This window comes from Lynx canadensis, chromosome C1 (genome assembly GCF_007474595.2).
Source record: "Lynx canadensis isolate LIC74 chromosome C1, mLynCan4.pri.v2, whole genome shotgun sequence".
NCBI classification, from domain to species: Eukaryota; Metazoa; Chordata; class Mammalia; order Carnivora; family Felidae; genus Lynx; species Lynx canadensis.
In genome coordinates, this window is record NC_044310.1 from 190,646,434 (window position 1) to 190,660,253 (window position 13,820).

Below are 13,820 nucleotides of genomic sequence, written 5' to 3' on the forward strand. Positions count from 1 at the left end.
GTCTCTATGCCCTTCTTCCTTGCTTTTTCACGTTAGTTGAAAACACTTAAAGCTACTAAGCTAGCAAATACTACAGTGAGATCCCTTTCCTCTACGGGTGCATTATCTGGGAGAAAGTGTCCATTTTACTCTTAGGCTTGCCACTCCAAATAACAGAAGGGTTACAATTTGTTGACATGCCCCCCCAACCCTGTTTCTGAAACAAAGAAGTCTTTCCTGTCACCGAGTGTCTCCTGCATTTATGTGCTAATTATGTTTCCAGCAGTAAGTGGCCTTGATGCTTCATTACTTCTATCATGTTCCAGGGCAAGATTATGATTTTTTGTTTCTTTTCCTCTTTCTCCATATTCTCTTGTGATAACAGCAGGGAAGGGCTGGTTCACAACTCTTAGATTGTTTTCTTTTCTGCTCCTCCTAATAAAGAGCCTAAGAGGTTAGATCACTGTGAAAGAAAAGATTTTTGTGGAAGTGATAAACTGCAACATGCTGCTTTTCCCCATCATCCTTGCCCATTAAATTCTCGACTACTACAAGTGTTTTTAGGAGCCTGAAAGCGAAGTTCTCATGACCAAGGAACCCCAAGGATGGCCTGTATTACTTTCACCTTAAATGCATCCTCAATGGTACTGCCGTAGTGAGCTTTGTTACACATATTAACCCTTGAAGATTAAAGCCTTTTTATGTACTGGGGTAGGCTTCAAGGTAAAAAAAAAAAGAATCAATTTTTAAGACTTTATCAGTTTGGTTTTTGAAAATGAGGAAATAAACTTCCTGGCTTTTTTCCAGAAAATCAAATCTTACTCTGATCTTACTTAATTTCCTAAAAAATTCCTGTTAGCCAGTAACTAAAAGTTACTGCCACTCTTTTTAAATGAGAACATCTTAGTAACTCAGTAAATTGAATTTAATAAATTGCAATGTAGTAAATTGCTACAGTATTTTAGTAAATGGAATATGTCTTTGCATAGTATGATATAAAACATATTAATAAAGAATTACCCTAAGTTCAAAACTTGAAATAACTTCCAAATTAAAAAAGAAATGACAAAAGTGGCATAATTTGAAATCTGTCAGGTAGGTTAATTGTAAGCTCCACATGGCAGCTTTACTCCAGCTGGTTGATAAAAATAGTACCAACAGTCTTTAGACCGTGTGAACCATGATGCTTAAATATATTGGGTGTTTTAAAGATTTCTGGTCACTAATGAGTTGCTCATACAACATTCACTATTTTACACTTCTGAGTACTCGTGTGCCCTCTCACAGCATCACTAAGCTTTTCATTGGCCATCTGTGACATCAGTGCAAATGCTGAGAACAACCAGAAAACAGAGAAAACACAGCAGAGAGGCAATCGCCTAATACTATTCAGTCTAGAGTTATATTAAGTGAGACAGTTAATGTCTCTAACATTAAGACGGACTCTAAAACATTAGACACAGTTCTGAGAAAATACAAAGCCACATTAAAGGAAAATCTGCAACTAAGGTTATAAATTTATATCCTCCAAGAATATAACCTCCCCCACTTTTTACATTTATTTCCTTTGGAAAATTGGTCTTGAATTTATAGTGATCCTCAAAAACTCATTCCTCGCGTAAAATGCCGCTCCCCTATGTGTGCCACGTGCATGCAGAGCAGTTTCTGGGGAGGCTTTGGTGGCGGTCGTGGCAGTGACAGTGAAAGATTAAGGGTCCTTTTGATTCTGGTAATGTCTTTCAGTTACAAAATCATTTTCAAAATGCACCTAATGTATAACTGAAGTCTCATTCTGCTACAGTCTGTGACCGCTAAGCAAGTTACTAGTTGGATTATAATGTCTAATGTTTCATGATCATACTTGTCTCGCCAGTGTTTAAAGAGATCATTTGGTGTCTTTTTGTTTCACCTTTCTCTCCCTTAAATCTTTTTCTCCAGAATATTTAAGTAAAAAAGGTGATTATCTCTTTTGCTAAAAAGAGAGTATCTCCCTGTGTCTCTTTTTAATTATAGAAATGTGGGCAGCTTTCATACTATCCAAGACCATCAGGAAGTTAAATTAAATTGTATGTGCTGCCCTAAATCTATCATCCATCCTCTTATTTGGGATGATATTCAACATTTTAATAAATTCATTGGAGTTAAAATTTCTTCTGAGTCAGCTACGGAGAGTGTAGAGAGCCATTTCGTGCCAAGTTCCATCTGTTGGTCTGCCTTGGGTACCTCCCAAATTTGTGACAATATTTTTGGCATCCTTTCCCGGGCTTAAGCTTTAAATGGTTGATTCTTCAGAACTCTGATCAAATCAAAGGCTCAGGTAAGATAAATCATTCTAACATTTTTGGCCCAAAATGTAGTGTGCCCTCACTCCTTCTGGATTCAATTCAGTATTCTTGAGATTTTTCTACATTTTACCTCAGGGGTTTCCCCTGAGTGCATTGTATTTCAGACCTTAGCTAGGAAGCTGGCAGGATGATTCTGTGGTTGATCTTGTATGGTCTTCCTCCATGTATAAAAGGTGTCAATGTCTATGGAATGGTGAGACATCTCAGACAGATTAAGAACAAAATGCCTTGTAATTGGTTCCTTTAAGAAAAATCACAAGTTTCAGAGAGCCTTAAAAGTCAAAAAGGTGTCTTTCACTTTTCCCCTTATCTTGTTCATTGAATGATGAAACCCAAATGTTAGTAAATGCAGAGGGTTAAAGAAACTTCAGCAAAAGGTATATTTAAAGCAATGAAACCATTTTTTTTTGATGATTTAAATACTCTAAGGAACATTAGAATCCGAAGAAAATGACATCAAGTTTGGCGTAGCTTTTTTTTTAAATTATACCTTAATTTTGACTGTACACAGTCTCGTAAACTATGTCTGAGAAGGCAATCTTTCCTTCCCTGCACCCTACATTCTGAGCTGACACCTAAACTGATAGTTTAATGCTCCTCAACATTCCGACAGAAAGGACTTATAAATTTTACTTTTTTTTACTCTGTCTTAATTTTTTTTTGTTTTGATTTACTGCTTGGAACTGTTTTAATATGTATTGACTGTCTGCAGAGATCTTTGCTGACCCAGCTCTTTAAGATGATGCAGTACTGAAGAAAGCCGATGAGTTCTTCTTTATGAGCTCTGACATATTAATTAGCAAAATGGACTAAAAAGCTTTCCTATTTCTATTTTAATTTCTTACATTCTCAAACACCTGTCTATATAGCTGTAAAACAGGCAAGTCTGTAAAAGTAACGGTTGGCAGTAAGTCCAGACCTTCTCTGAGATAAGTTTATCAATTAATGAGCAAATATTCATTAACAGTCTAAGGGGATATCTCTGTATAGGTGCCTTGAAGCCAGTAAGTATTTGATATCTTACATTTTACTGGTAAGGAGGCTGAAGCTCAGGGCATTTAAATACTTGCTCTCTCAGCCGGTAACTAGTACGGGTTAGGTTATGAACCAAGATACTGTGCAGTAAAGCCTATGCTCTGGCCAGTTGATTTTCCACCAGCATGTGCCTAACACTTCAGTCCCAGGAACTGAGAAGAATACAGTTCTAGTTGGAAGACATAACACACACATCAAGATAGCCCATGAATTCTTGCTTACCTTTGGTAAACTCCAGCTGAACAAGGAATACCATAAGTATTCCTTATACTTATATGGAATATAAGTATATATTCCATATGGTTACTTATGGAATAAGTAAATAAGTAACCATAAGTACTTATGGTAAGTTACCATAGTAACTCAGTGAGCCTGGGAGAGACATCTGATCTCATCATTTTTGCCTGTTTCCCTACATGTGTGTATGCGTGTATGTAGATATAAATTATTTGTATTTATAACATATTTATATGAAAGTTAGACCAAGTTAAGAGATGTATAAGAAAATATGCATGTGATGTGCATGTATTGTGTATAAATTATAGCAAATGTGCATGTGACACGTATCCTTAAGGCAAAGGCCAAAAGTTTAATATGCAAGTCGCCAACTTGGCAGACCTTACATTCTGTTCTAAATGCATTGTGTGTAAACTTTATATTTCGAATGTTCAAGTGTGGCCAAAGAAATCTCTAGATCTTTCCAAAGAGCTAGAGTAGAGCTCTTAAAAGCAAAAGGTGATGAGATAGTCCCTTTAATACAAGAGCAATGTGTTATTAAGTGGCATTTCATATATTTTGTTGAGTCTTAGTATTTCATACTTTTATAGACTATCTAAATTAAAGTATGCATTTAAAATTTGGAATACCAGCTATGGTCATTTTTCGTGAGTCTTAATTGGATACTGCTTTTTGTGGCTTTTTATTGTTATTGTTGATAAGGACCTAAATCTTAGAGTCAGTAGGTAGTGGACTTAAACTCTGTTTCTTTCCTCATTAGTTGGTTAAGGTAACACTATATGGCTATAGTTTTGGACAAAAATCTTTATTAGGTAATTTCTAAGCTTTGGTCATTTGTTATGTTGGTTAAATATAACTTTCATCACGAGAAATATATACAGTCTCACATCCTCCAGCTTGGTTTACCTTTCCATGGGATTCAGGATGTTATTAAAAAATAGCAATATATATAGGATTCTTCCTATACAAACTTGATTATGAAGCGACTCTGGTATTTCCTATGTTGTAAAAGGTTACTGAATAGTCTGGTCTCTAAAATTCAATGAATCAAATTGAATTAGAAATAAATCTATCAGCCTTCTTAGAAATGCGGTTAGAGTCTTTGCTACTCAGATATGGTGCAGGTGTGTGCATCTCTGAATTTCATGAGTAGATAGAGTCTACATATTTTTACAAATCAAATTTCAAAATTAATTATTTCAGTTCTACTCATGTTTATTAAGTGCCCATTCTGTGACAGGTGTTATATCAAGTACTGGAGATAGAAAATGACATAAGACATGGTCTCTGTCTTAGAAAAATTTTTTTATGAAATGGTAGGGGAAAAAGACATATAAATGCCTAATTACATATTGGTTTGGTACGTCTGTGCTAAAGAGTACAATGCAGAAGTCTCACAGGAAATATTGCTTGATTCTGCTTGGGATTGGGGGAGGGCTGTCATGTTTCAGTAAGGAAATGCTTCCATGGCAGGATCTGAAAGATAAATAGAAGTTTGAGAAATAAAAAAGGTCAATAAGCTAACACATTTCAAGCATATGGAAAGTTATGACAATTTGAAACATCGTGGTATGTTCATGAAACTATAAGGATTTCAGTGTGTCACAAATGCAAAGTGGAGAGTAACAGATACAAGGTTGAGCCAGTAAGCAGACATTAGATCATGCAGAATTCTTATCAAATGGAAAAATGTGAATTTTATCCTACAGGCTCAGACAATTGAAACCGATTAAAGAAGGGGATTGGCCAGTTTTATATTCTACTATTACTTTGCTGTGGTGACTTGAAGGACAAAAAGAAAAACAGAAAGTCAAGGGCAATAATAAGAGACCATTGCAGGAGTCCACATAAGAGATGGTGTGGACATAAGTTCAAGTGAATCACAATGGAAATGGAAAGGAAATTAAACATATTTAGGAAATAGAGCTTTGAGTTTGTGAGGGTTTTTTAATTAAACTTGGTGAGTGAGGAAGAAGATCCAATTTGATTCTCAATGTATCATCCAGCTATTGCTATAACTATGCTGCATGACAAAGTCAACAGCAAACGTTTCTTGATCACCTGTCTTCATGTGGGCTGGGAATTGCTGATCTCACAAGTGTTTCGCTGGGCTTAGCTCCAACCTACAGTGTAGGTCCTGGTTTTATGCATGCCTCTTATTCTCCTTGGAACAGTGGTTTGCTTAGGAAAGTATTTTTGATAACAAGAATGATAAGAGCTGTGGAGTATTAAGTCACATGAGAGTGAAGGTAGTAGAGTAGAATGAGAGGCAGGAGTAGAGGGAAGTATGGCAGGGTGGTATGAGCTGGGAAGGAGTAGGGATTTTATATGCGCATAGGTGACCATTGTACTTGAAAGTGGAAATGAGAAGTAAAGGCGTCATTGAGCCCCCTCCCAACCCTGACCAGCATGATATGGGTGAGAATGGGTGTTGTAAGGGAAGTAGATTTCTTAGTGGAGAGGTAGATTTCAACTAAGGCTGGGAAATTTTTAGAGAACAGGTTGAAAGTGAACGGCATCTTGTCAACCATAGAAGGATAGTGGGAACTCAAGAAGGCAAATGGAGGAGTCTGGGATGGAGGGGAAAGTGGGACCATGAATCACATGGGAATATGGCCAGAGTGGTGTAAGGTGGCAGCTCAGAGGGCAATGGATGACCAGGGGTTTCTCTTCTTGGGAAATGACTGAGGATGGCAGATGTGATGGGCCCGGTTTGTTTTGATAGCTTTGCAGTTGCCAAGAGGATTGATCTTCACTTTTCAGTGAAGGCTTTGGTCAGTTTAGACTCAGTGATGGCCTAGATTAATTATATCCTTTAAACAGATCATATCTCTGAAGAACAAGAAGGTGAACATTTCCAGGAGGAAATGGTCCCAAGGTTAGAGAAGTTTTGAGAAGATGCCCAAGTTGCACTAGGTTTGGAAATTGAGAGATGGCCATTAGTTATCATTTCAGTGGAGGGAGTTTTGACAGACAAGAGAGCAGAGAGGGAGTTTTGACAGACAAGAGAGAATAAAGTGGCATGCCTTGAGGAGCAATGGGAGGTAGAAAGAAGCACAGGTGATCTTTCCAGAAAGTTAACATTAAGAGAAAGAAAAGAGATGTATCTAGAGAAGTTAAGTTGTTTTGATTCCTCTACTCTTTGTTATCAACAAGAAACACCGAACCATGTTTGTAGACTAAGAGGAAAGAGATGCTGTGAGAGAATGAAGAAAGAGGAAAGTGTTAAAGGCATAGGATTAAGACTGTAGTTTTATAGCAGTTGGCCTTGAAGAGGATGAGCCAAGATTATAGGGAAAGTAGCAGTGATGTATGTAGCATAGATAAATTTGTAGGTAGTGGGGTTGAGAAATTAAGGTTGTTGATTGTCTTGGGTCCCTGGGTGGTTCAGTCAGTTAACAGTCTGAGTCTTGGTTTCAGTTCAGGTCATGATCCCACAGTCGTAAGATAGAGCCCTGTGTCAGGCTCCATGCTGAGTGTGGAGCCTGCTTAGAATTCTCTTTCTCTCTCTCTCTCTCTCTCTCTCTCTCTCTCTTTCCCTCCCTCCCTCCCTCCCCCTTTCTCCCTCTCTCCCTCTCCCTCTCCCCCACCTCCATCCCTCCCTTTCTCTCTGCCTCTCCCTCTCTCTCTATCTCAAATAAATAAATAAATAAACAAATGCTGTTAACAGTCTCATCTTCTTGATGGTGTCCAAGTCTACATGGTGGCATTACAGGGTTGGTCATAGCTGGCCAAGAATATGAGAAACACTTTAGATAGTAGGTAACCTATGTTGAAATGTGTTTAAGTCATCGAAGCAAAATTGGATAGACAGCTATGAAGAAATATATTTACACATACACATGCACGTGCATGCTACATTCAAGGGTTGGGTTGCAGATGAGCTACGGTTGTTCCCTGAATTAAAATGCAATTTCTCTCTTTCAGTTAGATTTTCAACTCTCCATTTGTGGTGGAATAATAGAATGTTAAAACCAAGTGGAGCAGTATATATCTCTAGTATATCACGTTTTTTAAAGGGTAGATTAAGGCCTAGAGAAGGAAAGTCACCCGCACCAAAGGCCCAGCTGGTCAATGACAGAACTGAGGCTCAGATCTGTCAACTTACATTTCAGCAATCTCTTGCTTTGTGAATTCAAATATCATTGCTACCAGTTTTGCCTGATTTAATAACCTAAACCATCATTAAAATTCTCAAAATTTCCCCAAATTCAGCATGGGTAACAGAAAGACTAATTTGGCACAAGACTAGTCATTTTTCCTTTAAGCTTCTGACATTGAAACCCACCAGAATTGAATACGCTTCTATATACAAAATTTCATGTTTCATTCCAAATTTATACAGACTGTCACAAAATCTGTGTTTATTTATAGTTGCTCTTTATTACATTTTTTACTTTAATTGTGTTATATTTCTTTTTCATATATATATATATATATATATATGCATGCACATGCACAGGACAAATTATTTTATTTGAGCACCAGTGCACATTTGTTGATGTGGTATATTTTGGTACTTATTTTTCCCTATGCCCTTAAATATTAATATTTACATTACAAAATTCTCAATAACAAAATTCTTTGTTATCCTGTCTCCCTTGTTGTTCAGAATATGACAGTCTGTCTTTGGAGATAAAATTTAGTATGCTTAAGTGTGTGCTGATTTAGAAATTTTATAGTTTCTAAAATGTTTTGAGTTGTTTGAACAAGCGAAAAGTAATTTTACAAGGAGAAGAGCGTATTTCTATATATGTCAAGTTCTTCAAATGTGGCTGAACTCTCAAACTTCACCATCCATGGGGAATATGTGTCTTGTACATTTAGAAACAGTGGTTTGGAACTGACAATTCTAATAGTGTTTCTAAATGCTAGAATGAACATCTGCGGCGAAAAATGTTATTAGCTGATCACATGATGGTTGATAAATACAAAGTGAATGTTTGACATCAGAACTGTACTATGGGCTGAGCTATCTGTACCCAACTTTGGATTAGCTCTGCAACCGGCAAGGAGCAATAGTAGGAGCCACAGAAAACAGAAGGACACATAAAAAGTACACAAAAATGCTATCATTAGTCAGACAGTTACTGTATGAATTTGGATGTACCGTGGGCAAAAGCAAATCACAGTCTCTAAAAACATAGTACCTATAAATCTGAACCTACAATATGAGCCTTGCTTCCGTCCTCTTTCCCTTATGGTTAGCTTTAGGATGTCTTCAGCGAACTTTTTTGCAATGAAACTATTTCAATAACATCACTGGACAATGTTTACCAGCTTTAAATAATGGCAGCCCCTCGTGAACAGCATAGTCGGAAAGAGCTATAAGGCTTTTCAGTTCCTACATCATTATTTTAGGAAAGTTTACATTAAGATCTAGAATTTAAAATCACTCTTCTAAGGAAAGGGTTTTATGTGTAAATTTGTTGTGGAGAAAAAGACGGAGACTCTCTGACTCCGATGACCTGGAGGGATTGTAAGCTACCTGCTTGTAAGACCTTTTATTTTCAACTTTGGTGAAAAAATCTAGTCTGCCAGTGTTAACTGAATGCCTATGTGGTCATTCTAGCAATGGCTTTAATTCTTAAGTTTTCTCACTAAAAATCAGGCAATGGGTGTATTGCAAGGACAGGTTTAAAACCCAACCTGGGAAATTTGAAGATGAGCTCCTGCGTGATAGACCACTGAATCTATGTTGCATAATATAATATGCCAAAGCCTAGATTTTGTCTTTAATATCTGATAAATTGCCAACTAATAGTGAGAATCACTTAGTGTATATTGATTTTGATAATGTCAGTATGACTTTATATTAGATGAATTGTGTGTATTTATATGCATACACATTTGAGGTTCATGAATGAAAATTGCTTTATGCAGGCAAGAAAGAAAAGCATTAAAAATGTGTATTTCATATTTTTTTGAACATTTATTTATTTTTGAGAGACGGAGAGAGACAGAGCATGAGCAGGGAGGGGAAGAGAGAGAAGGAGACAGAGCATCTGAATCGGGCTCCAGGCTCCGAGCTGTCAGCACAGAGCCCGATGCGCAGCTCGAACTCACGATTCGCGAGATCATGACCTTGGCCGAAGTCACATGCTTAACCAACTGAGCCACCCAGGTGCCCCAATGAGGATTTTAAGAAGAGTATTGCCTACTTATGAGACACTTGTTCATTCCTGTATTTAGGCTCTGTGGCAGCAACGAATTTCAGCATCTGTAGCAAGTCATATCATGCCCTCCATCACCTTCTCATGGCCTGCCCTTCCAGGCTTGTCTCTTGCCACTTGACCCATCAGCCTCATCATGCATGTTCCAGACTCACAGAGATACTCTCTTTTGTCATCAGACCTTATCTTGCTCTTTCAACCTCAGAGCCTCAGCTGAACTCTCCTGAGAAACTTTCCCTACCACCCTCAGGCAAGGGTCTCTTCTGGGAGAGAAGTTTAACTTCTTATGTAACTTCAGGTGTCTTTAGGCTCTGCTTTTATATTATTTGACTACTCTCAGTCTATTTTGGTTTAACTCACACTTCTGTTCCATAGCTGGTCAGCCCCCAAGATCTCCCTCAGGCTGTGTTCAATCTCCTTTGATTAGTAGTTGTGGCTCCTTTACATCATTAATAATCCCACAGCCCACCTTTTCTTATACGGGCAGAATCTGATTATCTACCACATAAAGGGGAGTAACCAAAGATAACTCATTTATTAAACCAGTATTTAATGAATACCTTCCATGTGTCACACACTGTGCCAGGTACTACAGATACAAAGTCGTGTAGAATACAGATTTGACCACTAAGGTGCTTACGGCTTAGTAGCAACAAACGGTGACAATTGCATGTACTTAAGTATAAATGCAAATACATAGAAAAAGTAACAGGGGTTGCCTTTACCAAGAGGAAGCAGCCTAAGTTTGAGGGACAAGGGAAACTTCTGCTTTATCTACAGCATCTGAATTTTTATATTGAGACTGAGTTTATGTACAAATTAGATAATGAATAATTTATGGATTTAAAAAATAAAGCCATTTTTAAACATTGTAAGACTGCACAGGCTGAATCTACTAACAGAAATGTTATACAAATGGGAGGATTTAGCATAGGGACTGTCACAGAGTATGTACAGAAGAACCACAGGAGAAAGGATGGTTTCTGGGAGGGAGAGGCTGGATCCCCGAGTCATGCTGGAAGCCTCCTTGGGGCCCAGAAGTATTTCGGGGCAAAGGGAATGGAAAGGAGCTTTACCGCGAGATGCCTCATTTATAGGTTGCTGGAGAAAGGGCCAATGAAAAACATACCTAAGAGAATTTTAACCCCCCATCAATTTTTGGTATCCTAGAAGGTAGTAACTTAAGTCCTTGTAATTTATTCAGTGAGGCACCCACAAAATGCCATGTACAAAAAAAAAAGGTCTTTTTTAAAGGCTCATGATGCCCAACTGTGTCCAATAAAAGCAGAATTATAAGAGGACTAATGATGAGTATGTAAAAATGACAGAGAAAACCGAAAGCAACCTAGATTACTTCTCCTTGCTAAAGTAAGCAAATGCAAATTGATTCCCACTCTATTGATAATTAGAAACCACACATCCACACAAAACAACCTATAAATTCCACCCCATCAAACAACAAAGCTGTTTAAAATTACCTTTTGAACAAAAACCCTTTTATTAACCAGTCAGTTAAAATAATAACGCCCAAAAAAGGGTGTATACCCTCTTAAACCAGGCAAGCCCCCCCCCACACACACACACGGGAAAGAAAAAGCAGATAGATTTGTAAAATATCATGATACGCCATCAGGGAGTTATTTAGAAATATTGGTGTCCAACTGATGACTGAGGCTTTTTACTTGGTATATTGACAGACCTCAGAGAAAATGCTGTTGGTTGGTGTAGTGATCCAGTGGTCCACGAACTCTTGTAATGATTTATATGGGCAAGTACTTTCCATTTTGTAAAAGTATGTATCTCTATGAGTATACACTAGCAAAACAGTTTTTCCATTTATGGGAATGCTACATGTTTTTGTAAAATACGATTTTACATAAAGACTGTGAGATTCTAAAGACTATTGGAAATGTACCATGATACATGAACATGGCAAAATATTATGGAACGGTGACACAAATTGCTGAAGTTTGGACAACGCTGACCAATTTCATGTTTCCATCAGCATGCTTTTTGCAAAGATCAAACAAAAACTTAGTTTGAGAAAAGTGTGTTCACTCTGAGGCCTTGAGGCCACATGATACTCACAGTCTGGGTCCCGTTTCCTGTCCACATGCAAACACCTTAATTCTGGTTGAACACTGGCTTCTTCTGCAAAAGAAATGTCCAAACCTTCAACTCTTTCTTAGCATGATAACTTTTTAAAGAATTTATTTAAGTTCAGTTAGTTAACATACAGTATAGTATTGGTTTCAGTAGTAGAACCCAGTGATTCATCACTTACATATAACACCCAGTGCTCATGCCAACAAGTGCCCTCCTTAATGCCCATCACCTCTTTAGCCTGTCCCCCCCACCTTCCCTCCCGCAACCTTCAGTTTAAGAGTTTCTTATGGTTTGCCATGATAAGTCTTAATCAAGTTAAACTTGAATTATATTTTCAAATATTCCTCCCACAAGCCATCTTATCTGAGAAGGAAACACAACAGATACAGTGGCCCCCTTCCATGTGAGCCTGGAAAAAGCCTGACCAAATGCAGAGTCAGCCTTGACTTTGCTCGTTTCTTTACCTGTGACATTAATCCAGCAGGAAGTCAGGTTGGCCCCATGGGAATACCTCCCAAAGCTTTCCTTCCCACCCTTGCCCAAGCCACCATCACCTCAGGCCTTCGGGAGCCTCCTCACCCATCCTCTTCTGCTCTCTCTACATTTCAGCTCTGATAGGAGCCAAGGGGTCTTTGCAAAACATGAATCAAATCATGTCCCTCAAATGCTTAGAATTCTCCAGTGGCTTTTCATCATTCATAGAAAAAAATCCCGATTTCCTACCATGACCCCCAAAACCCATCTTCATTTGCCTTGCCTACCTCTCTGACCTCATCCCCACTGCTGCCTCCTCCTTCGAGATACTTGGCCTGACCTGCCTACTTTCTGTCTCTGGAGCAGGCTAACTTACTCTCTTTCCAGGCCCTTTGCACATGTATTCCCTCTGCTCAGAATGATCTCCCTCCACTTCGCATGGCTGTTTTTTTCTTATTCAGTTCTTAGGTCAGATGTTGTTTCCTCAAAGATACCTTCTCTGACCACCCCATCTAAAATAGAAAATAAGTCAGTAGAATTCTATTGCTTCCTCTGTTTATTTCCTAATATCACTTATTACATGCTGTAGTGTGTGCGTGCGTGCGTGTGTGTGTGCGTGTGTGTGTAACTGCCTATCTCCCCTCCCTCTAGAATGTTAAGCTCTACAAGGGCAGAGACCTTGAACCCCAGCCCAAGAGCAAATCTGGCACAGAGCAGGTGTCCTTGGTGTTTGCTAAGTCTTTCTCTTGATACGTCTTTTGCATATTTTTACTTTTAAACTTCCCATGTTCTTTATGGGCATGTATTTTCCTAACAAATAGCTGGGTTTTGTTCCTCTGTTGGGTCTGGTGGGCTGAATTGTGACTGGGAGTTCAGCCATTTACATTTATTGAGATCACCAGCATATTTAGATTAGGTTTATCATCTTATTTTTATATTTCAGCCCCCTCTTAATGTCTCCTTTTCTCCTTTCTTATCCTCCAAGGATGAAATCCTATTTTGTTTTGTCCCACTTTTTTCTTATATTGATTTGGCAACTATACAGCACCTTTTATTCATGCATACTTAACAAAATATAAAACAGTCCACACTAAATTCTTTTCCCATACAGTACAAGGCACTTAGAGTAATTTAGCACTCTGTACCCTCTCCCAGTGTCTATACTATTTTCCACTTTCTTTCTTAGTTTTTGATATAACAGGTTATATATTAATTTAAATGTTCCATGTATTTATGGGTGCCTGGATACCTCAGTTGGTTAAACGTCTGATTCTTGGTTTCAGCTCAGATCATGGTCTCACAGCTTCGTGGGTTCGAGCCCTGCATTGAGCTCTATGCTGGCAGTACAGAGCCTCCTTAGGATTCTCTCTCTTCCTCTCTCTATGCCTCTCCCCAACTTGCGCTCTCTCTGTCTCTTTCTGTCTCCCCCCCCCAAAAAAAAGAAAAAAGAAAAACACTTTTAAAAAATAAA

At 38.2% G+C, this 13,820-nt stretch overlaps 1 protein-coding gene across 1 annotated transcript in view; it reads left to right on the top strand.

The window, feature by feature from the left end:
• The window catches only part of PARD3B (par-3 family cell polarity regulator beta), a 1,010,919-nt gene that overhangs the window by 661,364 nt on the left and 335,735 nt on the right, over positions 1–13,820 (top strand). The gene's annotated exons all lie outside the window — the stretch shown is intronic.